The sequence below is a fragment of the Oryctolagus cuniculus genome, chromosome 2 (genome assembly GCF_964237555.1).
Source record: "Oryctolagus cuniculus chromosome 2, mOryCun1.1, whole genome shotgun sequence".
NCBI classification, from domain to species: domain Eukaryota; kingdom Metazoa; phylum Chordata; class Mammalia; order Lagomorpha; family Leporidae; genus Oryctolagus; species Oryctolagus cuniculus.
In genome coordinates this window covers 6,528,369-6,553,630 of record NC_091433.1, presented here as the reverse complement: position 1 = coordinate 6,553,630, position 25,262 = coordinate 6,528,369, and the positions used below count along the sequence as shown (strand labels likewise).

At 41.1% G+C, this 25,262-nt stretch overlaps 1 pseudogene; it reads left to right on the top strand.

The window, feature by feature from the left end:
- The window catches only part of LOC100349819 (aconitate hydratase, mitochondrial-like), a 115,018-nt pseudogene that overhangs the window by 47,367 nt on the left and 42,389 nt on the right, over positions 1-25,262 (top strand).

Genomic DNA, 25,262 nt, shown 5'->3' with positions numbered 1-25,262 from the left:
TTGTCCTCAGGCTGTTAAGCTAGCAGACAGGAGAATAGATACAAGACAATTCTAGGGTCTCATGACCTCAGCATCAATGTGTAAGCAAGCTTGACATTCTAATAGATCAATTTGCTGTCAAAATCATTTTTTAAATTGCAGATGATAAGACTCTAAATTGGCTTGCGTATTACTAAATTAGCTAAAATAATTTGGCCCGATGTGATAGTTTTTGTCATCTGTTAACTTGTTGAGGATGAATTATATTTCCCAGATGGCACTTTTTTTCCCCAGTTCAAGTGGGGCACAATAAGTTCTGAGAAATTTTAGAGGGTGCAATAGAAGCAGTCGCCATGTTGTAGCTCATACATGTCACTGATCTGATGATTCACTCCGTTGGTGTGAAACAGGAGGTGGGTATGCAATTTCTTTGCCTCCCCCTGAATTTCTCCTTCAGCTTCTCTCAGTCCCAGGTAAGGTGTGTGCCATGTTTGTGATGAATGGCCTCAGCTTCTGCACCAACCAATCTATCCACCAACATAAGAGATGACAAAAATAGGCATGGGTTTCAGTGCAAACTAGTAGGGTTCCATCTCAGGCATGGGAATCAGCATGTTCAAGATCTTCCCTCCACAATTGCTTCAGTTTCCAGCATCAGATGTGGAAACAATATTACACCACTGCTTAAGCAGTCCCACAATCACATAGGCCAGATCCTTGTAACACATCTTTTTATTCTATCCTAGCTTCCCTATCATCTATCTATCTATCTATCTAGAGGTTCTGCTTCTCTGGTTGAATCCTGACTGATATCTTCACCAGTAGGTTGTAATTAATAATAAATAGACCCGTTTATTGAGTTACATGCTAAGCTCTAAGCACTGTCCCAAACAATTTACACCTATTTATACCACAAAATAGCCCCCAGTAAGTCAGGAACTCTCATTTTTCCCCCAATTCACTGAAAAAGAAATGGAAGGTCAAGGAAGTTAAATAACTTTTAAATCATGGTGAGGGCCAGCCCTGTGGCACAGTGGGTTAATGCCCTGGCCTGAAGTGCTGGCATCCCATATGGGTGCAAGTTCAAGACCGGCTGCTCCACTTCCAATCCAGTTCTCTGCTATGGCCTAGGAAAGCAGTAGAGGATGGCCCAAGTCTTTGGGCCCCTGCACCTACATGGGAGACCCAGAGGAGGAACCTGGCTCCTGGATTCGGATCGGCACAGCTCCAGCCATTGTGGCCAACTCAGAAGTAAACCAGCGGATGGAACTCTCTTTCTCTTTCTCTCTCTCTCTCTTTCTCTCTGCCTCTCCTTTTCTCTCTGTGTAACTCTGACTTTCAAATAAATAAATAAATCTTTAAACATAATCATGGCAGAGCTAGATTTTTATCCAGAAAGAGGGACTCCAGAGATCAGACATTAACTACTACTCAGATTCAATCTCAATTAGGTAAATCTAATTGGCAGAACCTATCTTTCCACTGCAGGCCTTGACTTGCAATCTGATCACCAAAGAAAGCAGGATTCACATGGAAAGCAGGATTCACAGCAGAATCATAAAATGGCAGTTGCCCTAAACAGCACTTGAGCCTCAGAATCAGTCCTTAAGGCACTCAGATCTGGCTAAAAAACCCTCGAGAGTTTCTCAGGCATGGAAAGCCAAGACACTCTGGCAAAAAAAAAAAAAAAAAAGACTTAAATGAAAGATCTCTGTGAGTGAGATCCCAGTGGAAAGAATGGGCTATCAAAGAAGGAGGTACCTTTCTCTGAAGGGAGGAGAGAACTTCTACTTTGATTATGGCCTTGTCTAAATAAAGTCAGAGTTTGTGAACTCAAGAGGCTTCCATAGCCTTGGCAGCTCATGACAAGAGCCTTGGGTGATTACTGACATTATGAATAAGAGTGTCAATTGTTAAGTCAACAACAGGAGTCACTGTGCATTTACTCCCCATGTAGGATCTCTGTCCTTAATGTGTTGTACTATGCAAATTAACGGTAAAACTAGCATTCAAACAGTACTTTATACTTTGTGTGTCTGTGTGGGTGCAGTCTGTTGAAATCTTTACTTAGTATATACTAACTTGATCTTCTGTATATAAAGAGAATTGAAAATGAATCTTGATGAAGAATGGGATGGGAGAGGGAGTAGGAGATGGGATGGTTGTGGGTGGGAGGGAGGCAATGGGGGGAAAAACCGCTATAATCCAAAAGTTGTACTTTAGAAATTTATATTTATTGAACAAAAGTTTAAAAAACAAAAAAATAGAAAATAGATTTCACAGGTGAAGTAGCATACACGTTTAAATGAGAGTACAATGCAGGCTATAAGAGAGCAAATACTGAGCACTCACTGTTTCCCTAGGACTTTATTTATGCCACAAATGTGAAGAAAGTATGACATATTCTTCTTCCAAGAATTTATAACCAGTAGAGAAGACTGACCAAGAACTTATTGAGATTTCATGCTTCCAACTCAAGGTAACAGATGCCTCAAGATAACACATTAGGGTACCATGTTTCTGAAATCCAACATGGCGGAGTCCCAGCCCTCCAGCCTTGCTCTTGCAGGACCCCAGATGCCTTTGCTTTGACTCCTTTCATTGATGTCTCCTGTGTTATTCCTGGTCTACCTGCTTCCATCGCCACTCACAGTTCCACAAAATTGACAGTGGGTTTGAAGAGCTTGCTGTGAGCCGTGACAAGCTCCTGAGGTCTAGTTTTGCTCTTGCTCTCCAGATCCACTTGCCCCCAGCTGGCCTGTGGAACAAATTAGCGTATGTAAGTTCTGGCCCTGGTGACTCAAAGGCTCAAGCCCATTTATACATGATACAGGGAGTTAGACAAACACGTGGAACCAGGAGCAGTCGAAGTGCTGCATTCAGACTGACTTCAACCAGATTAGTTAGATAGACAGATAGATAATAGATAGATATAGACATAGAACTCTAGATTCTATACCCAGAATTATGAAGAGATTGTGGACCAAGAAGAAAAACACAAGTGGATGCTTATGGCAGGAGAAGCTGTATAAAACTCAGATATAGTATAACCCTACGCCGGCTCCGCGGCTCATTAGGCTAATCCTCTGCCTTGCGGCGCCGGCACACCAGGTTCTAGTCCCGGTCGGGGCGCCGGATTCTGTCCCGGTTGCCCCTCTTCCAGGCCAGCTCTCTGCTGTGGCCAGGGAGTGCAGTGGAGGATGGCCCAAGTGCTTGGGCCCTGCACCCCATGGGAGACCAGGATAAGTACCTGGCTCCTGCCATCAGATCAGCGCGGTGCGCCGGCCGCAACGCGACAGCCGCGGTGGCCATTGGAGGGTGAACCAACGGCAAAAAAGGAAGACCTTTCTCTCTCTCTCTCTCTCTCTCACTGTCCACTCTGCCTGTCAAAAAAAAAAAAAGAAGAAGAAAAGATATAGTATAACCCTGCCACTGGACAGAATCAAGGAGGAGAGATAAGTCAGTTGAAATGATGGTACAGAAGTATCCACTATAACCTATAATAATTCATATACAAATATGTAGAAGCATAGTGAGCTAAACCTCTGCTTGTGGTGCCAGCATCCCACATGGGTGCCAGTTTCAGTCCTAGCTGCTCCACTTCTGATTCAGCTCTCTGTAGGGCTGGGAAGGTAGTAAAAGATGGCCCAAGTCCTTGGGCCCCTGCACCCACATGGAAGACCCGGAAGAAGCTTCTGGCTCCTGGTTTTGGATTTGCTCAGCTCCAGCCATTGTGGCTATTTGGGAAGTGAACTCATGGATAGAAATCTTCTCTCTCTGCCTCTATTTCTACCTCTGCCTTTCAACTAAGTAAATAAATAAATCTTTTTTTTTTTTAATTTCAAATTAGATCCAAAAAGTTTAAGCAAAGACAAAAAGAATAGCTGCACTCAGAGCATAGCAGAGTCCAATGTAATTACGCAGACACGTTCCCACTCTGGCCATGTGAACAGGTCGGGTGTTTACCTCCAGCTTAGGTGAGAGTGGCCTTCAATGACACTCCTTCTGTACGCCATTTTACTTACAATGCTTCTTGTAATCACCATGGCAATGGTTAAGGGGATGGCACATAACAACTATCACCCATGGATACGTGACCTGGTTAAAGTTCAGGAATCCCTGAAATCCACAGCCACAATGATATGGTGCAGAATTGAGCATTCTTCTTGAATTCATAGGAGCAGTTCATGAAAATTTTGTTATTACCCATTATTCAGAAAACTTTTTTACACTTATGGATTTATTTTACTTTTATTTGTATATTTTGAGAAGGGAGAGAGAAATAGAGAGAGAGGGGAGAGACAGCAAGCTCAATCCTACCTGCTGGTTCACACCTCAGATGTCCTCAGTTGTGGGAACTGGTCCAGGCTGATGACAAGAGCTGGGAACTCCGTCTATGTCTCCCCCATGGGTGGCAGGAACCCAAATGCCTGACCCATTACCTGCTGTCTCCGACAGTGCGTCTGTACCAGCAGGAAGCTGGAATTAGGAGCAGAGCTGGGAGTAGGATGCAGGCACCCCGATGTGGGATGTGGGTGTCCAGAGTGGCATCTTAACTGCTAGACCAATCGCCCGCCACATTCATGCGTTTAAGGATTTTAATCTAATTCCTTGAGAGAGAATTAATGTCGCACAGAGAGAATAGTGTGGTTAGGAAACAGGGACAGCAGTCAAGAGCATGGGATCTACTTCTTGTTTTATCACTAATTCCCAGGGTGACCTTGACCTTGGGCCTGCTTTAACTTATCTGTGTTGTCTATTCCTCCCTTTGTTTGTTTGTTTGTTTGTTTGTTTGACAGATAGAGTTAGACAGTGAGAGAGAAAGACAGAGAGAAAGGTCTTCTTTCTGTTGGTTCACTCCCCAAATGGCCGCTACGGCTGGAGCTGCTCCAATCTGAAGCCAGGAGCCAGGTGCTTCTCCTGGTCTCCCATGCGGGTGCAGGGCCCAAGCACTTGGGCCATCCTCCACTGCCTTCCCGGGCCACAACAGAGAGCTGGACTGGAAGAGGAGCAACCGGAACTAGAACCCGGTGCCCATATAGGATGCCGGCACGCAGGCAGAGGATTAATCAAGTGAGCCACAGCACCGATCCTATTCCTCCCTTTGTGAAGCAGAGGAACCTGACCCTCTGTTATGAGCAGTGTGAAGGAAAGAAGATAAGGCTGTGAGAACTTCAGATTTAGTGAAGAGAAAAAGAACACAGGCAAAGTAATTAACACACACACACACACACACACACACACACCACAATGTAATTTGTGTTAAAGCCTGAAAAAAAACTGGGTTAAGTTCCCCTTCTTATTATATACACAGTACAAAGAGGTGTGTTCCTGCCCAATTCAGGATTCCTTTCATTTCTAACTTTAAACTTTAGCCAAAATATGATTGATGAGTGTCTTTACTCAGCTGTGTACAATAACCCAATCACAAAAATAACAGAATTGAAATCTCTCCTTTCTCAGTTGGGACTCAAGGCATGTGGAGATCAGATTGTACTTTCAGATTTGAGCTTCCCTAAGCAGATGGGAAGACTTCTGTTTTCTCTTTGCCCCGTGTTCCTTCTCTGCGTATGCACTTGCCTGACACCCCTAGCACAGCAAACATGATGCCAGGTCATGAGAGGTAGAAGAATGCAGATGTTTGGGGTCTGGCCACTCACAGAGGGCTCCATGAGTCAGTAGCACCGGCATCACCTAGAGGTGGACAGAAATGCAGAAACCTAGGGGGCCGACGCCATGGCTCACTTGGTTAATCCTTCGCCTGCGGTGCCGGCATCCTATATGGGTGCTGGGTTCTAGTCCTGGTTGCTCCTCTTCCAGTCCAGCTCTCTGCTGTGGCCCAGGAGGCCAGTGGAGGACGGCCCAAGTGCTTGGGCGCCTGCAACCGCATGGGAGACCAGGAAGAAGCACCTGGCTCCTGGCTTTGGATCAACGCAGTGCCGCTCCATGTGGTGAGTGAACCAACGGAAGGAAGACCTTTCTCTCTGTCTCTCTCTCTCACTGTCTATAACTCTACCTGTCAAAATATAAAAAAAAAAAAAAAAAAAAAACTTAAAAAAATTAAAAAAAAAACCTAGGCCCTATCCTAGACCTCCTGAATCAGAATGTGATTTTTCTATTTTTTTAAATTTTTTAAAGATTTATTTGAAAAGCAGAATTATGGGGTAGGGGAGTTAGAAAGAGAGAGAGATCTTCCATCTGCTGATTCACTCCCAGATGACCACAAAGGCCAGGACTGGGCCAGGCTGAAGCCAGGAACCGAGAGCTTCCCTGCGTCTCTCACATGGGTGGCAGGGGCCCAAGCACTTGGGCCATCTTTCACTGCTTTTCCAGCTGCATTAAAAGGGAACTGGATCAGAAGTAGATCAGTCAGGAAACAAATTGGTTGCCATATGGGATGCCAACACTGAAGGTGGCTGCTTAACCCACTGTGCCATAGCACTGGCCCCCAGAATGTGGCCTTGTACATGTTTCTCAGGTGATTTAAGCACTGGCCTAAAATATAGGCTTGAAATCAAACAAACCTACGTTCAATTTGCAGTCTGGGCACTTACTTGCTATCTGATTTTAGGAATGTTCTAATCTAAGCTTCAATTTACTCATCTGAAAAGTTGAGATAATAACACTTGCCTATTTGGGAGGTTATATAAAGCTCTGTATTGCACAGTGCCTAGCTCGATCTGTATTAGTTGATTTTATTATTATTATTATTATTACTATTATTATTATTATTGGCATACAGCTCTTGCCTATGGGAGAACTCGAAAGTCTAGAAAAGGGAGACTCTAATGGGCAAAGGGGTGTGCTGGTCTATTCAGGCACCACAAGACATTTTGTTCCAGACCTTCCTGTGAAAAGTCCATGGCAATTCACTTATGAGACATCACCTCCCCAGAGTCGGAGAAGATCCAAAGATTAAATCCACAGTCCTTATTTGTTTCCAAGCAGGCACAGAAACGCTGTCTGTTGGATGGAATTAAATGAATGAATATAATCAAAGACTCTCCAAACACAATGTTTTGGTTTTGTTTCTGCTTTCTCAGTTCTCTATTTCAAAGCTTATGCTCTGGCCCAGAGAGTGTCCACACAAGTATCATAAACTCACACATCTCAAAAATGAATGTCTAGTTGGAGCAGAACTTGAATGTTTGTTGAAATATCAGTCTACATGAAAACAGAACTGGGAAATCTGGACATGTTGAATTGAAGCAGCTGAGGATAGAGCAGGACAAGATGGGATGTGTCAAACCAGCTGCCAAGTGGACAGAAAAGAAGACACAGGGCTTAACAAGGATCATCTGGGAAATATTGTTGTGAAAGAACATGTCTCCTATGCTGATTTCCTCCTACATCAATGATTCTTATCAGCGGCCTTATGTTGTCTCTACCTCTCTGCCAAGTCTCTAAATTTTGGGGTTCTTTGAGTTCCATTTCCAAACTTCTTGTCTTATTTTCCCACACTGTTTTCTTAGGTGAGTCTATTCAGTTTCCTGTCTTTAAATACTCTCAACACAGAAAGGCGGCAAATTTGCCTTTCAAGCCCTGATGATGTCTCTGATACCCAGGCTCATAGAGAAAACATCCTATTCAGCATTTCCACTTACAAATCTAACGGGATCTGAAATGTAATCTGGCCTCAAAAAACCTTCGTGTCCTCATCCCATGCAGCCCCCACCAAAGTCCACTCTCCTTTATGCTTCCCTATCTCAGGAAATGGCACCAGCATGAAACTGGTAGTCAATGTTCAAAACTCTGAGCAGTCCTTGATTTGTTTTTGTTCCCCTTTACCTCAATTCTACCCAAAAGTAAGTGCTATGAGCTGGTCTTCCAAAATGTATCCAAAATCCTGCCTTTTCTCATCATCCTGACACCAAATTCAACTGGAATCCATCACCCAGATCCAGGGTCATCATCCTGATCAGGATTCTCATCTCCACACCTATACCCTGCAGGCTGCTTTCCACCAAGATGGGAGAGTGAGCTTTATAATCAGATGGTGAAAAATTCCCAGTATAAAATCATGCCTCAAGCTCTTTACGATATTCTCCAAGGCTATGCATGAGGCAGTACTTGCCTCTGTCACAAACTTCTCAGGTTACTGTCTTCCTCATTCCTAGGCTCCACCCTCAATGACCATCTTGCTGCCCAATGGGCATCACCCTGAGTGTATTCATTTCAAATTCTTTTTATCTTCTGTCTCTTCTAATTGAAATGCTCTCCCTACGGTATTCATTTGACCATTACCTTGCCATCACTCAGTCAACCCATATGTCATCCCAGGGCCTCCCCCAACCCAGATAAGTCAGTGCCCCCAGTTACCCTTTAATTTGCAGATCATTTTTTTTTTCATTTCCATAGGCATTATGAGGACCTAACATTATCCTAATCTTGTATTGTTGGTTATATGTTTACTTCTGTTTCTTCCTCAACAGTGTAAGCTCATTGAGGATAAAGATTAAGTCTTTCTTGTTTGTACAAGAAATATCTACAACATTGGTCTTTATGTAGTAGATATGTACTATATATCTGTTGACCAGTTTCTTTTTGAATATGAAGACTCAGCCTACTGCATTTGTCCTTTCTTACATCTAAAAGCAGCTGACCTGTGTGGTTAGATTACATGATAATGCTTAGCAGTAATTAGGGAGTACTGTGGTCCCTTGAACAAGAGCCAAATATTTCCATGAACCATTTGAATTAGGATTCAAACAAAGATTCCTGTGTGCGTGGCTTAGTTGTTCATTTCTTTAAAGCATCATATATAAAATTTGTTTGCACAAAAAAGTGTTCAGAAATAGACTTTGAAAAACATCTTTATGTATTCACCAAAAGAAAGAAACCATGTGTTTCATCTTGTTGGGTATTTAAGAATTATCTCTTCTCAGTGACACTAGTAAGGTCAGAGAATTGGAATGAAAATTGCTCTTGGAATAAAAGCAGTGAACTGAAAACCTATTAAATCAAACATCCTCATTTTCTGTTTCTCATAGCTAGTGAAGAAAAACCAGCATCTGATACAATGCATGTGATACAAATCTGGGGATGGGGACCAAGCTTCATGAAGGCAAGGCTGCCATCTTTACTTACTTCCATTTCTTTCCCCTAGCTATAGGTCAAGGCTTAGGAAATAATGGACACTTAGTAAATCTTTGTTGAATGAATAAAAGGGAATACATTTAAAATGGCATTTATTAGCATGAGATCCTCAGTTTCACAGCATGTACCAAGCATAGTACTGGTGGCTTGTGGTAAAGAAAAAATAAAAGACTAGCTCTTCATGGTAGACACAGGACTCAGTGGGATTCTACAAGCCTCGATTCTTTTAGACTTGCCTCTATTCAACGCAGGGCATATCACATAACCACTCAAAGTCTCAACTCCTTTCTATGAATGATGAAAACACAGGACTATGTAATAATTGTAGCTATAGTTGTCCATGGCATCAACTGTGAGTCCAACACTCTCCACATGAGGAAGTTAACCTTCGCAAGAGGTGTACAAAACACTAACATAGCCTTGGAAAAGTTATGACATTTCCCCACCAGCACAAGGTTAAGGAGTCTAGGCTTGAACCCGGACCTTCTCAACTACTAAACCCGAGCTTCTGAATCGCCATGTCAGGCTTCTCCGCCAAGGCTGACCACACGTCCATATTTGCTTGGGAAAGTTCAAGCCCTTGCTGCTCACCATGTCCCTAATGTCTTTTCACTTCAGGACTCGGTGATCTTTCTCCTTTAGAGATTCTCATGACACATGCTCTGTCCCCTACCACTTCTGCCGTCACCAAGAGAGAGTGAAGAATCAGATGGTCAAATAGAAGCTCAAGAATGAAGTGATCACTTGTCATTTGTTAAAAAATCTGAGTGGTACCAACTCTCCTGGAGAATCCAATAAGCTTGGAAAGAAAAAATACAAATCTGTCAAACTGAGACTGAGAGCATTTAAGTGGCGATAATGATGATGATGATGGTGATGATGATGATATGATAATGATGTTGATAACAGCAATAAACAAAAACAAGATTAAACATAATCCCCCCTTATGTAACCATGTAACTGCTTATTCATTGAAGACGTCATTACTGAGCATTTACTCTTAGAGAAAATGAGATACTTTGTATATTATCTTTTGACTTATTTATTTATTTGAAAGTCAAAGTTACAGAGAGGCAGGGTGAGACAGACAGACAGAGAGAGAGAGAGAGAGAGAGAGATCTTCTATACATTGGTCTACTCTCCAAGTGGCCACATTAGCCAGGACTGAGCCAGGCTGAAGCCAGGGACCAGGAGCTTCATCCAGGTCTCCCACTTGGATGGCAGGAGCCCAAGTATTTAGGCACCCTCTGCTGCTTTTCCCAGGATATTAGTAGAGATCTGGATTAGAAGCAGAGCATCTGGGACTTGAACTGGGGCCCACATGGGATGCCAGTGTTACAGGCAGAGACTTTACCTGCTTTGCCACAATGCTGGCCACCATACTACTTTTTACATAAATACCTAATCCTGTATACTCTCTAGAGGAGTCAGCAAGTGATCTGAGAGGTGGACCATATCCAGGAACTGGGGTTTATTTAGTGATTATTCCAGAAGTGATGGAAACTATTGGATGCGCTACTGAAGGTCATGCATAAAGAGTATTAAGTAAGAACCGGGGTTGGTTATATACTAGATGTCAGGACTGTATGAACATGAACCTGGTGCCAAAAGTTACTCCTGAAACAACAGATTAGGACTGACCGGAATGAAAGACCAGGACAGTGTAGTGGGAGCCGCCAAATCCAAGGGAGTGCACCTCAAAGAGTGTCTTCACGGGGCACACCTACACCAGATCCAGGACATGGACATTCCATTTAGCAGTCTGATTTTCTCTGGAGATTTTCTAACCAGATACTGGAATGGCAGGAAGCAAAAATCTATCAAATGCCAGATATCGGGCTGAGAGGTTTGATTTTGTTTAAATCTCGCAATAGCCACATGGGATGAAAACTCCAATTCACACTTTTCCAGTGAGGATCCTGAGATTGGGAAGAGTACATGGTCTGCCCAAAGTCAAGTTGAGGCAGCATTGGTTCCCAGACACAGAGGTCTTCCCCCTACTCAGCCCCACTTACTTGTGAACCCGCATATACTCCCTGTTTGCCACGCCCATCATTCAGTGATGAAGCCTGCCACAGAATGATGCAATGCCAGCAATAACCACCTCCCGACTACAGTTTACCCAGCTCTTTCACATTCATTATCCTGCACCTCCTGTGAGCTAGTTCACCCCCTCCCTGCACACACCTTTTATTTTCACAGGAATGGCAGCTACAGGATGTGATAAATACCCTGAACAAGGAAACGTTTAGCCTAAGCTAACTATTATCGGCAGCATCTATGACGAACGACTTAATACAACCCTGAAAAGCCCAATGCAATGACTAATTTGTGGCTGAAACTTACTTTATAAAAAATTACATGGAGGGAACCTGATTAACTTTGAAAGAGAGAAAGGAGAAAAAATGCCAACACAAACACATACATAATGACTTACTCCTCCTTGCAGGGGTAGCAATAAAGATAAGAGTTACAACGCCAAGAGCAGTTAGAGAGAGAAAGAACACGCTTCGCTTTGCTTACTGGATACAGAAAGTTGATCAGCACAGGAGATGTAACTAGAAAAGCCCTGGGTGTCTGTGGGCTTGAGAAAATGCTCTGTTTTGAAAGGGAAAGGAACTTGAGCGGCTGTCCAATTCCTTCAAGCTACTGGTGATGAACTGGGGGCTTAGTGTCTTATGTGGAACCTACTTTGTCAGGGTCTTCTATTCCTCAAGGAAGGCCTGCAGCACGGTGCAAGGGAAGGGCAGGAGTTGTAGGGTTCTGCTTGCTTGGGCTTGCTGGATCTATTCTGGGTGATGGGAAAAGTCACCGAAAACTCTTTGAAATACAGATGCTTTCTTGCAAGAGTTTAATAATAATAGCTTTCCAGTGTTAGAAGAATTAAGTTGCTTACTGTGTGCAAAATACCCAACATAATGACTGACACAGAGTCAAGTCACTGAAAATGTGTTGTCCTCCATGGAAGCAATGAAAGCTATACCATGTCTCTCCTGGTTCTCCAACCCATCAGCTCCTAGAAAGAAAAATTTGAGTTTGACATTGACTGCAAAGGAAAAGCACAAAGCCACATCATCATTTCATTTACATAAACCAATGGGATTTATAAATACACAGAGCCCAGGATTCTATGTTGAGTTGTCCTAAAATAAATTCAAAGTATTCAGTGTTTACCTTCTCACTATTATTATTTGGCTACCATTGCTGCATTTGTCTCCACTCTTCAATGATGGCCTTACACAAGCCATTCTGTCTGTGTGTGACTGGAAGAAAGGATCTGAGAATCCAATTAATTCAAATCAAAAATTGAACTCAAACATACCTGGCAGGTAGAATTCGTATCCAGTCCTGAGCACATCTGGAATTCCTGCTAACTCTGCACTTGATGCATCTGGGTGGGAAAGCCACTAGAGAGAAAACAACTTCTTTCTCAGGGACCATCCCCACACCTAGCATGGTCCTTGTACTCTAACCAGTGCATAGTAACTGTGTTGACTAAAGGGATGCTGTCACTTTAAGACTCTCTCTCCCTGATTCTGAATCTTGCCAGATGGCCTCTGCACCTCCTAAGAGCTGCAGTTTTCCAACTATCTGAGCTCCCTCTGTCTCTACCATCATGGAAACTCCACAGGAAAGCAGCCCCCTGGCGGGACCAGCCCAGCAGGACTGTGTGGCTGTCCCCAGACACACTGTATGACTTGGTGCCTGCATGCTGTTCAGAGGCAGCAAGGCTCCGTGTCTGCTGGGTGCCATGATGACAAATGTCAGGCGCTTGCTGCCTGCTCAGGTGACCTCCCGTCCCACAGGGGCACTGAACATAGCAGATTCATGATTTCTCAGTGCTTCCTCTCACCAACACCTGGCTTTACCTGCTACTTTTCCCTCTCCTGAATCTTTCCTTCTCCCCTTCTTGTGCCTCTCATCTCAATCATCAAATGTGTCCCCACCCTAAATTCCCTTCCTTAGTCATAACTACCCATGTAACCAGATCTAATTCTTTGACTGAATATAAGCTCTTAGGAAGCTTGTTCCTGTTTAAAATACTTAACACAACAGTAAATAAGGATTAATATATTTACTTTCATAAGGTCAGACTTTTGGAATCATCTGTAAGTTACATGACAGTACATGTGTTTTAATTTTCTATATACAGAATCTAATCTCAAGGTCTAAGACTCAGAAAGCACTGACTTTGTGCAGCTGACCACTGTCTTAGCTTCCACCACTCTCATTCACCTGTCAGTTTCCCAACTTCCCACATCCTGGATATAGCCTCCACCCACTGTAAGCTATGTTGATGATCCACAATCTTCTAACAACAAGCTTCCTCCTCCAATATCCAATTCCTCCCCTATCCAGGTCTATTCATGCAACCTATGAAATACCTGTTGACTTCCCCCAGTGTCTACATTGTCATCTTCCCCCTCTGGTAGGTGGATTCCTACCCACATATGTATTAGTTATTTTTTTAAAGATTATTTATTTGAAAGGCAGCGTTACAAAGGTAGAGGCAAGGTGGGGGGGAGAGAAAGAGAGAGAGACAGAGAGAGAGAGAGAAAGAAGTCTTCCACCCTCTGTTTCACTCCCCAAATGGCCACAATGGCTAGAGCCACGCCAATCCAGAGCCAAGAGCTTCTTCCCAGTCTCCCATGCAGGTGCAAGGCCCAAGCACACTGCTTTTCCAGGTCCTAGAAAAGAGCTAGACTGGAAGTTGAGCAGCCTGAACTTGAACTGGCACCCATATGGGATGCTGGCACTGCAGGTGGTGTCTTTACCCGCTACACCACAGTGCCAGCCCCAATGTACCGAGAGCCACAGACTGATTGGTTGCAACAGCATACTGCTTTTCTTCACATATTTAAAGTCTAGAATCTAAAATCAATGTGTGGGCAGGTCTGGTTTCCTCTGAGGCCTCTCTCTTTGACTTCTAGACAGCTGTTTTCTTTCTGCGTCTTCACAAAACTTCGGTCAGTGGGCATCTGAATTCTAATTTCTTCTCCCAAGAACATCAATCATGTGATCAAGCCCTATCCAAGTGACCTCATTTTAGCTTAATTTCCTCTTTAGAGACATTGTCTCCAAATGTGCTCAAAGACAGAGCTACTAGGGGCTCGGATGATGAATTTTGGGGGGCCCAGATTAAATACTTCAGATTTCAGTTCAAACAGAAATTCCTTGGAGATGATTTCATCGATATCCCAAATGAGGTCAGACCTCCCTATTGTAGCCTGTAGAGAGCCTATGTTGTGTATTCATGGAATTTACCACAGAAGTAATCTCGAATGTGTATAGGTATTTGTGTTAGTCAGTTTGTCATTGCTTTAACTAAATTCTTGAGAGGAGCATCTCTGGAAGAATGCTAATCTTGAGTTACAAGTTTTGAGGTCCACAGTTGATGACCAGAAAGCCCAGTGAGTAAGACATCTGATGAGGGTGGAATGTGTGTGGAGAGAGGATCACATGTTGAGCTGGGAAGCAGAGAGACACAGGGTGCATGCTCTGCATCTCTCTTTATGTCGTCTTTCCTTCCAATGCCATTGTGAATTGATCATGGGCTCCACCCAAACAATCCAATCACTTCTGAAAGGCCTCCCACTTCAGGCATCATAATCAGACCATGTCAGCACCCTAATCCATCAACCAGTAACATGGATTAGTTAATCATTAACAGAGTTTGGGATTCAGTTGTCTGTATGAGTTTTGGGAATCAAATCATGTGCAAATCATAACAGTAATTATTCCCTTTTAAGTAACACCTTGACAGTAGGAACTCCATTTTGGAGAACCTGACACTCCATTCTGGGAAGGTGCCCCAACCCACAACATGAGACTCTGGTCTGAAACTATGATCTAAAACAGTTGAACAATAGCAGTCCACTACGTCACACCTGGCAGAGCATAGAAACCCCCTAGCATGATCGCTCAAGCTTGGAAGTGGATAGGCTGCACCTGGGTTAATGATAAAAATGTAATTTGTCTATGTCCTACATATAATTAAAACCAATACCTGGATTAATGTCAAGATTATAATTGAAATTGTTAAGATTGTAACTGGTATTGTCAAAATTATAATTGACACTAGTTTCACACAGGTTTTAGGTCAGCTTGACCCCAGTAACTATGTATTCCCCTTGATCCTAGAAACCATGTATTCCCCTCCTGGTTTTGTGGTTTTTACCTTTATAAACCCTGTTGCTTTGGGCTTCAGAGTGGAGAGTTCTTTAGGGCATGAGCCCCCTCTCCACCGTGGGCAATAAAGGACCATCAAATTTTATCAGTGTGCGGTGCTCCTTTGTTTACACTCGATCAGCTACAATGCCTTCACGTCTCTCTCTCCAGTTCATTGCAACCCATGTGTACAATGGATGTGTCTTCTCTTGCTCATCATTCATAGCTTAGTGCTCAGCACTTGTACTATTGACCATTCAGTCTTTCATACCGTCTTGCCTTTGATTGCATTTCTTTCTCTTCCTATACATAAAATTCCTTCAGGATTTCTCATTCTCTTGCTGCTTTTGATCTCCCTTAGAGACTCTTTCCTTGATTTTTTTTTATTATTTTAAAGTGAGAGAGACCAACCTTCCATCTTCTTGTTCATTCCTCAAATGCCTGTAATAGGTGAGGATGGACCAAGCTAAACCCAGAAGACTGTATCTCCATCTCAGTCTCCAACATGGGTAGAAGAAACCCAAAGCTTGAGCCATTACCTGCTGTCTACCAGAATGTGCATTAGCAGGAACCTGGATCAGAAGCAGAGAAGGGACCCAAACCCAGGAACACTGGTATGGAATGCAGACATCTTATCTGTTAAGGCAAATTCCACTCCTACTTTTTTTTTTTTTTTTTTTTTTTTTTTTTTTTTTTTTTTGCCCAAAGAGCTAAAGAGCTCTATCTGGAAAGTTCATTAATATTCTTAAGGTCAATGTCATGTTCTAAGGTTTTAGACAGTGTCATTTTCTGTCAATGACTTTCCAATTTCATATCTAGGGTGTTTCTGTCACCTTTGTCCCATTTCTATATTCCCTCCTTCTTAAAAGTTAATTCTAGCTTTGCCAAATTCTCAAAAACATGTCCAAAATGAAATTATTTTCCCCATTAAAATCTATTCCACCTCTATACCTTATATTATTGGATGGTTCCAACACACTCAGTTGCTCAAACAGTAAAACACATCACAAGAGCTCATTTAAAAAATAAAATATAGTGCTATAAAGATTATACCTGAGTCCATCACACACATCTCAAACCCAGCTCTGATGACTCCTTCTGTGTATACCTTGACTCACATCTTTTATTCACATTTCTTATGTTTTATATCATACATTCTTTCTCCATAGCTACAGAATATAAACTAATAAAAATTCAAGTCAGTCCTTTCTGAACGGGCCATCAAAGAAGGAGGTACCTTTTTCTGAAGGGAGAAGAGAAGTTCCACTTTGATTATGGCCTTGTCTAAATAAGGTTGGAGTTTGTGAACTCAAGATGCTTCCATATCCTTGGCAGTTAATGACAAGAGCCTCGGGTGACTACTGATGTCATAAATAAGAGTGTCAATTGTCAAAGCAACAACAGGAGTCACTGTGCACTTACTCCCCATGTAGATCTCTGTCCTTAATGCGTTGTACTATGTGAATTAACAGGAAAACTACTATTCAAACAGTACTCTATACTTTGTGTGTCTGTGTGGGTGCAATCTGTTGAAATCTTTACTTAGTATATACTAAGTTGATGTTCTGTATATAAAGATAATTGAAAATAAATCTTGATGAAGAATGGGATGGGAGAGGGAGTGGGAGATGGGATGATTGTGGTTGGGAGGGAGGCAATGGGGGGAAAAGCCGCTATAATCCAAAAGTTGTACTTTGGAAATTTATATTTATTAAATAAAAGTTGAAAAAAAATCAGGCCTTTCCTAAAACCTTCCATTGCCCCTGCCCCCCATCCTATCTATTTAGCCTGATCCACAAGGGCCTACATGAACAGACTCACCTATAACTTTAGATTAATTTCTTACTAATCCGCCCTGGTTTTTTCTATATATTCTCTTGTTTGGTAATCTTGACTTCACCTGACTTCAAACAGGGCAGATCCTTTTGTACTTCTGTATACACCTCCTAGACTCCACTTCAGAAATGCATATTGGCAGAAAAAGCCCTTAGCTGTCATCTTTCACTGGGAATGTTGTAAGCTGCAGAAAAATGCCATTTCCAAGGAACTACCTTCCTAAGGGCAGCCTACATCTACCTCTGATTAACAGAGGGTTATAAAGTCCACCAGTCACCTGATCCATAGCATTGCAGATGGGCCTGTCCAGCTCTAGAGATCCCTTTGAGGTTGGCTGACGTTTTGCAGATGAACTTCAGCTCAGTCTCTCCCTCTTCATATTCCTTCGTCATTCTACCACCCTCTACAGGTGTTGATTGCCAAGGCACTCTTGGATCAAGTCCAGTGTGTGGATCTCATTTCAAAGTCTGCTTCCCAGGAAACTCTTGTGAATCTGGCTATGGGCAGATTCTGCACCCTATTCTTGTGTAGCATTTCTGTTGTTATCGTTTTTCCCTGCCAAACTTACATGCATTCTTCACATTTGAAGTCATGCATCACAGGGATGGTCCAAAGTAAGACACGCTATCTTCTGTCCCACCACTACAGTATATTTCAGTTTTTCTTGATATCAACATGCATTACATTGCCTATAATCATTACTCATGTGTCTTCCTTTTCTGCCAAATTCCATATATTAGTTATCTGTTAAGCTGTGTAAAAATGCCACAACTTAGTGACTTAACATGAATAGCACTATTTATGATCTCACAGCTTTTCAGATCAGAAGTCAAGGTGAGCTTAGTAGGCTCTCTGCTCAGGGTCTATGCTGTTGTTTGAACGTGTCCCAAATACTGTGTGCTGGAAACTTAATCCTCAATGCAGCAGTATTGAGAGGAAGGACCCTTAGCAAGTGTTTGGATCAGAAAAGCTCCACATTCATGAGTGGTTCCATGCATGCATGTGTTAATGAGTTATCCTGGAAGTAGCTTTTTTAATGTAAGAACTAACACTCTGGTGATTTTGCTCTATTAATGCCCTCCACCTGTTTTAATGAAACAAGAAGATCCCAGCAGATACTGAGCAGATGCCAGCACCACGTTTTGGAGGTCCCAGCCTCCAAAACCACAAGGGAAAAAATTTCCTTATAAATTACCTGATTTCAGATATTCTATTTAAGTAGCATAAACCAGACCAAGACAGTCTCTGAAGATTCAAATCAAGTTGTCAGCCACATGACTTTCCACTGGAGGATTTGAGGAGAACCCACTTACAACTAATTCAAGTTGTTGACAATATTTTTTTTTTCTGTGGTTGTAGGACTGAACTCTCTATCCCCATACTGGCTCTGTGGATCATCACTCTCAGCTCCTACAAACCTCTGACTCTCCTTTTCATGAATCTCCAACTTCAAAGCCAACAGTAAGGCATCAACTTTGACACTCTCTAATTTCCAATTCTGTCTTGTTTTTCTGCCACCAACCAGAGAAAATTCTTTGTATTTTAGGCCTCATATGATCATGTCCACCCTGTTAAGTGCTGTACCTTTTACAAAGTCAACTGTATCATGGCACACTTAAGGGAATGAAGTTTCACATTCACAGCCACAGGTTCCAAAGTGTAGAGCTTAGACCCTGATGGCTTTTCCTAGGGCGCTGCCTACTACAGGTGGAAAGAGAATGTTATCTACCGAACATAGACTTCATCACCCACACAGTTCCTGGTATAAAAACATTGGCACTTGTGCTAATTTCTGGGTTGACCTGACTTTAGTTTCAATGACTCTGATCCTTTTAGCTCTCTGGTCTTAATTGCATGCACAGCCAAAAACCAAGCCAAAACAAGCAACAACATAAAACATTTCTAATAGCAAATTAAAAAAATAAGCAGTAAAGATGAGTGCTTCAGGCCTTTCATGATAAATATGGGTTCATAGAGAAGAGATGAAAAATGGAGCAAAAATATCATAAAATGGACATAAAGAAAACCCTTTGGGAAAGACTGATGGTAATTCTACAGCTTTGCATATTTTACAGTTGAGTCTATTTATCAACTGTCAAGCTAAGAATTAAATGATTGCTCTAAGTAATCAAAGCTGCATTCCTATCAAAACGCCTTGATTCAATTACCTTCTAATAGAAATCTGGTTTGCAGCTATAGCAATGGCAAGGCTCACCAGTTTGCTCCTGGAGTGCACCCTGAGGAGCTGTTGGTTTTGATATGGAGATGCGGTTGTTTGCATGCCTCTTCTGGTGTTTGTTTATGGAAATCATTATGGTGTTTTCAAGACTGCTTTCTCCCTACCTATACACCAAGGGTTCTAATAATTTTTGGAGATCATGGCTTTCATCCCTCCTGCTGATTGCAGCTTTTGCTTCCCTTTGTGCTGAGGCATGACAAAGGTGGACAATTGTCTCTGGCTGCAGCTCACCCAAATAAAACTGTTTAAATTGATTCAGAGCGCTGATGTCAGCCAAGACTCCACACTTCTTGACACTGCATTTTTCCCAGTTAATAATAAATCATGGTGTTTCTACCAACAGCCTCTTTCCCTCTGAGTTTCTCTTTTCTTCTCCCATTAGTCATGCTGGCAGAGCTCACCACCTGCCACTGGGCGTGCTTCTGAAAATACTTTTACCCACGTTTTGGTTTCATTGAAGTTGGGAGCACACCTGTGCCTATTTGGTTCTGTAATTCTTTTAAAAGTATTTTGAGATTGTATGATTTATAATCTGCTCTTTTTTGGTGTGGATTTTTTTAGTTATATCATTAGATTTTTGAATTTCAAATAACATGGTCTTCATAACACAACATATAATTAGACAAACATATAGTGGGTAATCTTGAAAGGAGAGCTAGTGTTAACTAATTGATTTACATGATTCCCACATCATGGTTCCTTTGATTCTCCTAAGAAATATAGTAGAGAGAAATTATGTACTGTGCTCTTAAAATAGGTGGGAAAGTTAAAATCAGAAAAGAGAAGCAACTTACTTTGGTTATACACACACTAAGTGAAAGATCCTACACTCAAAGTAGTGAGCATCTGACTACACTGTTTTCATAATCTTCCCTATAATTTTCCTAACTGATGATGCTGCTTCCTTTTGTCTACTGATTCAACATTCACAGGACCCCATCACGATCCAGGCACTAAGCTAGTAGTAAATGATTCACGCAGGCAAAGACACCTTTATAGACCACCTGAAGGAATGTCCATGAGAATGAATGAGATTATTCAGTTTTTCAAACTTGTTGTCATGGAAGCAGATCTCAATTCAGGTCAGTCTAGAGCTGTTCTTCCAATGAAGTCACCGTTATCCTTGCATGGCTATTTAAATTTAAATTTGCAATAATTAAACTCATTTTGTAAAGAGAAATAAGAATTAAGCTCCTCAAGGCACTAGCTAATTTTAAGTGTTTGATAGTCACATGAGGTTATTTGCTACCGACAGCACAGCACAGATTGTGGAACATTTCCATAGCTACACAATGTTCTACTCAGAAGGAAACCACATGCCAAGGCAGGGAGATGGCAGGAGAAGTGACAGACTGCCCAGTAGCAGTAAGAGTCAGGGTAGCTTTAATGTTCAAAGGGAAAACCACATATGTCATGGGGTGAAATGGGGATTTTCTCCTGTGGACTAGTATACCCAAGCCTTTTCAGTTACAGAACTTTTTTTCTAAAATTTTTCAAAGTAGATATTTTTCAGAATTCCTCTACAGAGGGCAGAAAGAAGTAAAACTACTTAATTCAAAGCAGGGATTGGGGGACTTCCAACCCTGGGACCTCTGAGCTTCCCTCATGAACTCTGGGCTCTGTCAAGCAACTGGGGACTCCAGAAAACCACGAAGAAACTTTGGACATGGAGTGGATGACCTGAAACTGTGCACTGGGTAGGTCACTCTAGGGCTGTGTGGAGGACTGATGGGTAGAGTAATATGGGAGTAGGGATTGATAACTCAAGTGTGCACAAAAATGAAAAAAAGCACAATTTTTCAAATTTGTATTTTGTTTTCAACTAACACATTACAACTTATACATTTTTATGGGGGATAATGCAATTTATATATGTGTGTGTGTGTATGTGTGTGTGTGTATATATACATATATATGTCACATAATTTCCAATCCAGGTAAAATATCTATCTCCTCAAACATTTAGCATTTCTTTATGCTGAAAATACTCAAAATCTTTTCTTCTAACTTTTGATTAGAAAAAAAAGAGACATAGTATATTATCATTATCTATACTGTGGAATACCAGAGCTTGTTACTCCCACCTGACTATAATTTAGTACCCATGGGTAAATACTGTTTTTAATTAAGGGGAGAAAGGACAATCTCAGTATCTGAAGCAACTAAAATACAAAGATGAGAAGGTTAGATTCTTGAGCAATTGGGTGCCTGGTAGTTTCATTTTTCATGATGTAGAATTCTAGATGGACATGTTATTATGGGATGTTTGGTTTAAGGTCTCTACTCTTCAAAAATAGCAGAACAAGGAAGGTAGTGGTTTACAGGTAGGCCTTGAGTGACTGCTCTGTCATTCTGTCAAAGCCCGAGGGAATATTGCAAAAACCCTTCTATTCACCTCAGTGACTAATGCATGTCTTAGCTCTTCATTCTTTCCCACAGCAAACACTGATCACAAGCATCTGAAACAGAACACAAAAAGCTAGCGTCAAAACTGCTATTTTGTCAACTGATTAGATAGCAGTTACTTTAATGTTAACATTAATCAAGGTCTGATTGCTCCATTGTGAGGAACAAGAACTGTGCAGAGATTAATACACAAGATTTGATTCAGAATGCTTCTGCAGAAACCCCCATGCGATAATTAGGAACAACACAAGATGAAGGTTATCGATCCGTTATGTTATTGAGAAACAGCATAATTGATATTTCTGATCCTAATTGTGAGTTCCAAATTAAGGAGACAGTTTGTACAGATCATTAGTAACAAGCCTGTTTTTTTTTGTTTTTAGCATTTAAACCAAAATATTCAGTTCAAATGTTATCCTGATTCAAATAAACATTGATTTAATTGTCAAGAAATCTTCATTTGTAAAGTTTAAAATCGTTATTCTTCAGATGAATGTGAAGCAGTGGAATACAGGCTTTGAATCAGGCAGAGTCTACCCATGAGCTCTGTGAAATCAAATTTGTCATTCAATCTGTCTGGGCCTCAGAATTCTCTTTTGCAAAATGTCATTGACAGTGTCCACCTCACAGATTTGTGAGGTTTCAGTGTCTGAGGGTCAGCTCAGCACAAAGACATTGGATCAAAACTATATTTCAAACTCAGGCTGTGCAACCCTAGCTCCTTAAACCCTGTGTCCCAGGCTCCTCATCACCTAGGAGCATGGTGGTAATAAACCCACCTGAAAGTGTTGTTGGGAAGAATGAATGGATGTTTGAACAATGCTTAGAAGAGGGCCAGGAAGATATATAGACACTATGCAGCTATTCATTGCCTGTATTATCATTTTAAAATATTTAGGGGCATATTAATCCTTAACACCTATATTAATTGCACGACTCCTGATCTATGACTGGTAACCTACAGCAAAGCCCTTCTTTCTGTTTCATGTGAAGCAAAGAGCAGGAAAGGAGGATACTTGGAGAAAAGCCTGTTGGTCTGTATGCATTGTCGTTTCACCTGGAGCTTCAGGAAAGCACCCTTTAGCCTAATTCCCACATGTGAATTAGGAAAGTTGATGGAGAGAGACAAACATTTAAAAGACAAGCAAAGTGGGATGTAATAACCAAGGAGAAATTGGTTTTTCTAGTCTGGAAACTTTCTAATTATCATCTTGAAAAAAATCAGAAGACCTTGCTTTCAAAAATTTATAATAGTGTAACATGAAAAAGAAGTAAATCTTTGAGTAAATAGATTAGTTGGCCTTGATTTGAAAATCACACATTACATACATGTATTGAAGTATCACATTACCCAAAAGTAGACACAATTTTACGTTTCAGCTGAAAATAGATAAAATTAAAGAAAAAACAAAAATGAGCAAGAATTTTTGATAATTAAAATATGACAAAATTAAAGGGAAAATGCTTTTAAAAATATCTTGAATGAAAGACAAAGAAATGGCACAAAAACTACAGTAAAAAAGACAGGAAAAAAATGTAACAGAAGAGGCAAATGAAAATCCTGTGAACCCAACATGGAATTAAAAAAAATTCTGGAAACTTCACAGCAGATGAGAGAATGAAGGATATTGCTCAAGATACGGAGAAGAAAAATTTCTATCACTGAAGGAAATGTGAATCTTTTTTTTAAAGTATTTATTTTTATTTTATCTGAAAGAGAAAGAAAGGGAGAAATAGATGTTCTATCTACTCATTCACTTCACTGACCATAGCCAGGACCACATCAGGCCAAAACTGGGAGCCAGGGACTCAATTTAGTTACTTCACGGGAGGCAGAGACGGAACCACGTTAGCCATCAGCTGCTACTTTTGAAGTTATTCATAGCAGGAAGCTGGGATAAGAAGAGGGGGCAAGGACTCCAACCCAGGCACTCTGATATGGGACGCAGTGTTCTAAGCAGAATCTTGACCACTGCACCAAACACAGAACCCTGAAAATGTGAAAAAATATGAATCGTTTAAAGGAAATGGTCTCAAACATAATGAGATACAAGTACAACTGCACATCTAATAGAATGGCTAGTATTTCACAAACATGGAAAATACAAAGTGCTAGTGAGGATGCAGACCAAGACCAACTATTCACATGCTGCAGGTGTGAATACAAAATAATAGAGCAGCTTTGGAAGGCAATTAGGCACTGCCTCATAAAGTTAAATTGCAATGCAACCCTCTAATCTTATTCCTAGTTATCTACTGAAGTGAAAACTTTCTATGGTCACATGATCAGCTGTGGATAAATGCCAAACAAGCTATATTCATCTGATATCAAAAAGCAACTTGAATGACCATCAACCATCAAATAGTGATTTATAGAGAAATTGTGGTATATCAACACAACAGCAATAAGAAGGAATTAACTGATCTATTCAACAGCAAGAATAAATATGGAAAGCATTCCAGATACAGGAATTAAGGCATACCTACATACTGTTTGATTCTATTTATATGATGCTCTGAAAAATATAGCACAATAGAAATAGAAAGATCAGTGTTTGCCAGCCACTGCAGATGAGGCATTGAAGACTAAAAAGAGTCAGGAGGGAACTCCTGTTGCTAGAAATAGTCTATCTCTTGATTTGGTAGTGAATATGTGATGGTATAAATTTGTGAAAACTTATCCAACTGTACTTCAAAAGGGTAGGTTCAATTGTTTGTGAATTTCTTTTCAACCAACTTGAATTCAGTAAAAAGGAAAACACCTAGTGAGATATGAGACAATTTTTAACAAATGCTGCATGAGACAATTTTTTAACAATCCATATTATATATGCCATCAAGAAATTTCTGAATCTGAATAAAACACAGGCCTGTAGTCTTCTGGAGACAAAACAATCAGTTATCCACAATGGAATAAAGCTCATAGTATCTTCAGGCATCTCAGGAATACTGGACACCAGAAAACAATGGGAAAGGAATCTAAGGAATCTCAAAATTGTGAGAAAAGACTAATTTTCCTACCCAGAGAGAGTTATATTTGCAGCCAAGCTATCAAAACAAGTAATAATAAATGGAGCTTTGTTTATTTTTTCCTCCCACATACTCACACTTAGGATGCTACTTGATAGTGCGCTCCGGTAAAACTGAAAGTAGAAACAGCAGCATGACATGGCCACCAGCAAGTGGTGAGTTCAACCCAACGCAAAAGTAAAGGGAAACTCAGAGAACCTGGGCAGCGAAGCCTTTTTAGGAAGCAGAAAGTCCAGATTGGATCACAAGAATGAAAAGAAGGATCCCAGGGAATAAAGGGATTAGTAAGGGTAGATGGCATAGTTGAACATATAACAACTTGGGGTTTAAGATAGAGGCACAGTTTATGACAGAATTTGAAAAACCAAAACCAAAAACAAAAGAACAATGGTGAATTCTCAAGAAATAAAGCTGTATAAGAATCTCATCATCCATATTTGAAATGATCACATAATCCTGAAACAAAGCTTCAGTAGGCTTCAAGATCATTCCAGTGGGTTCCATGTCT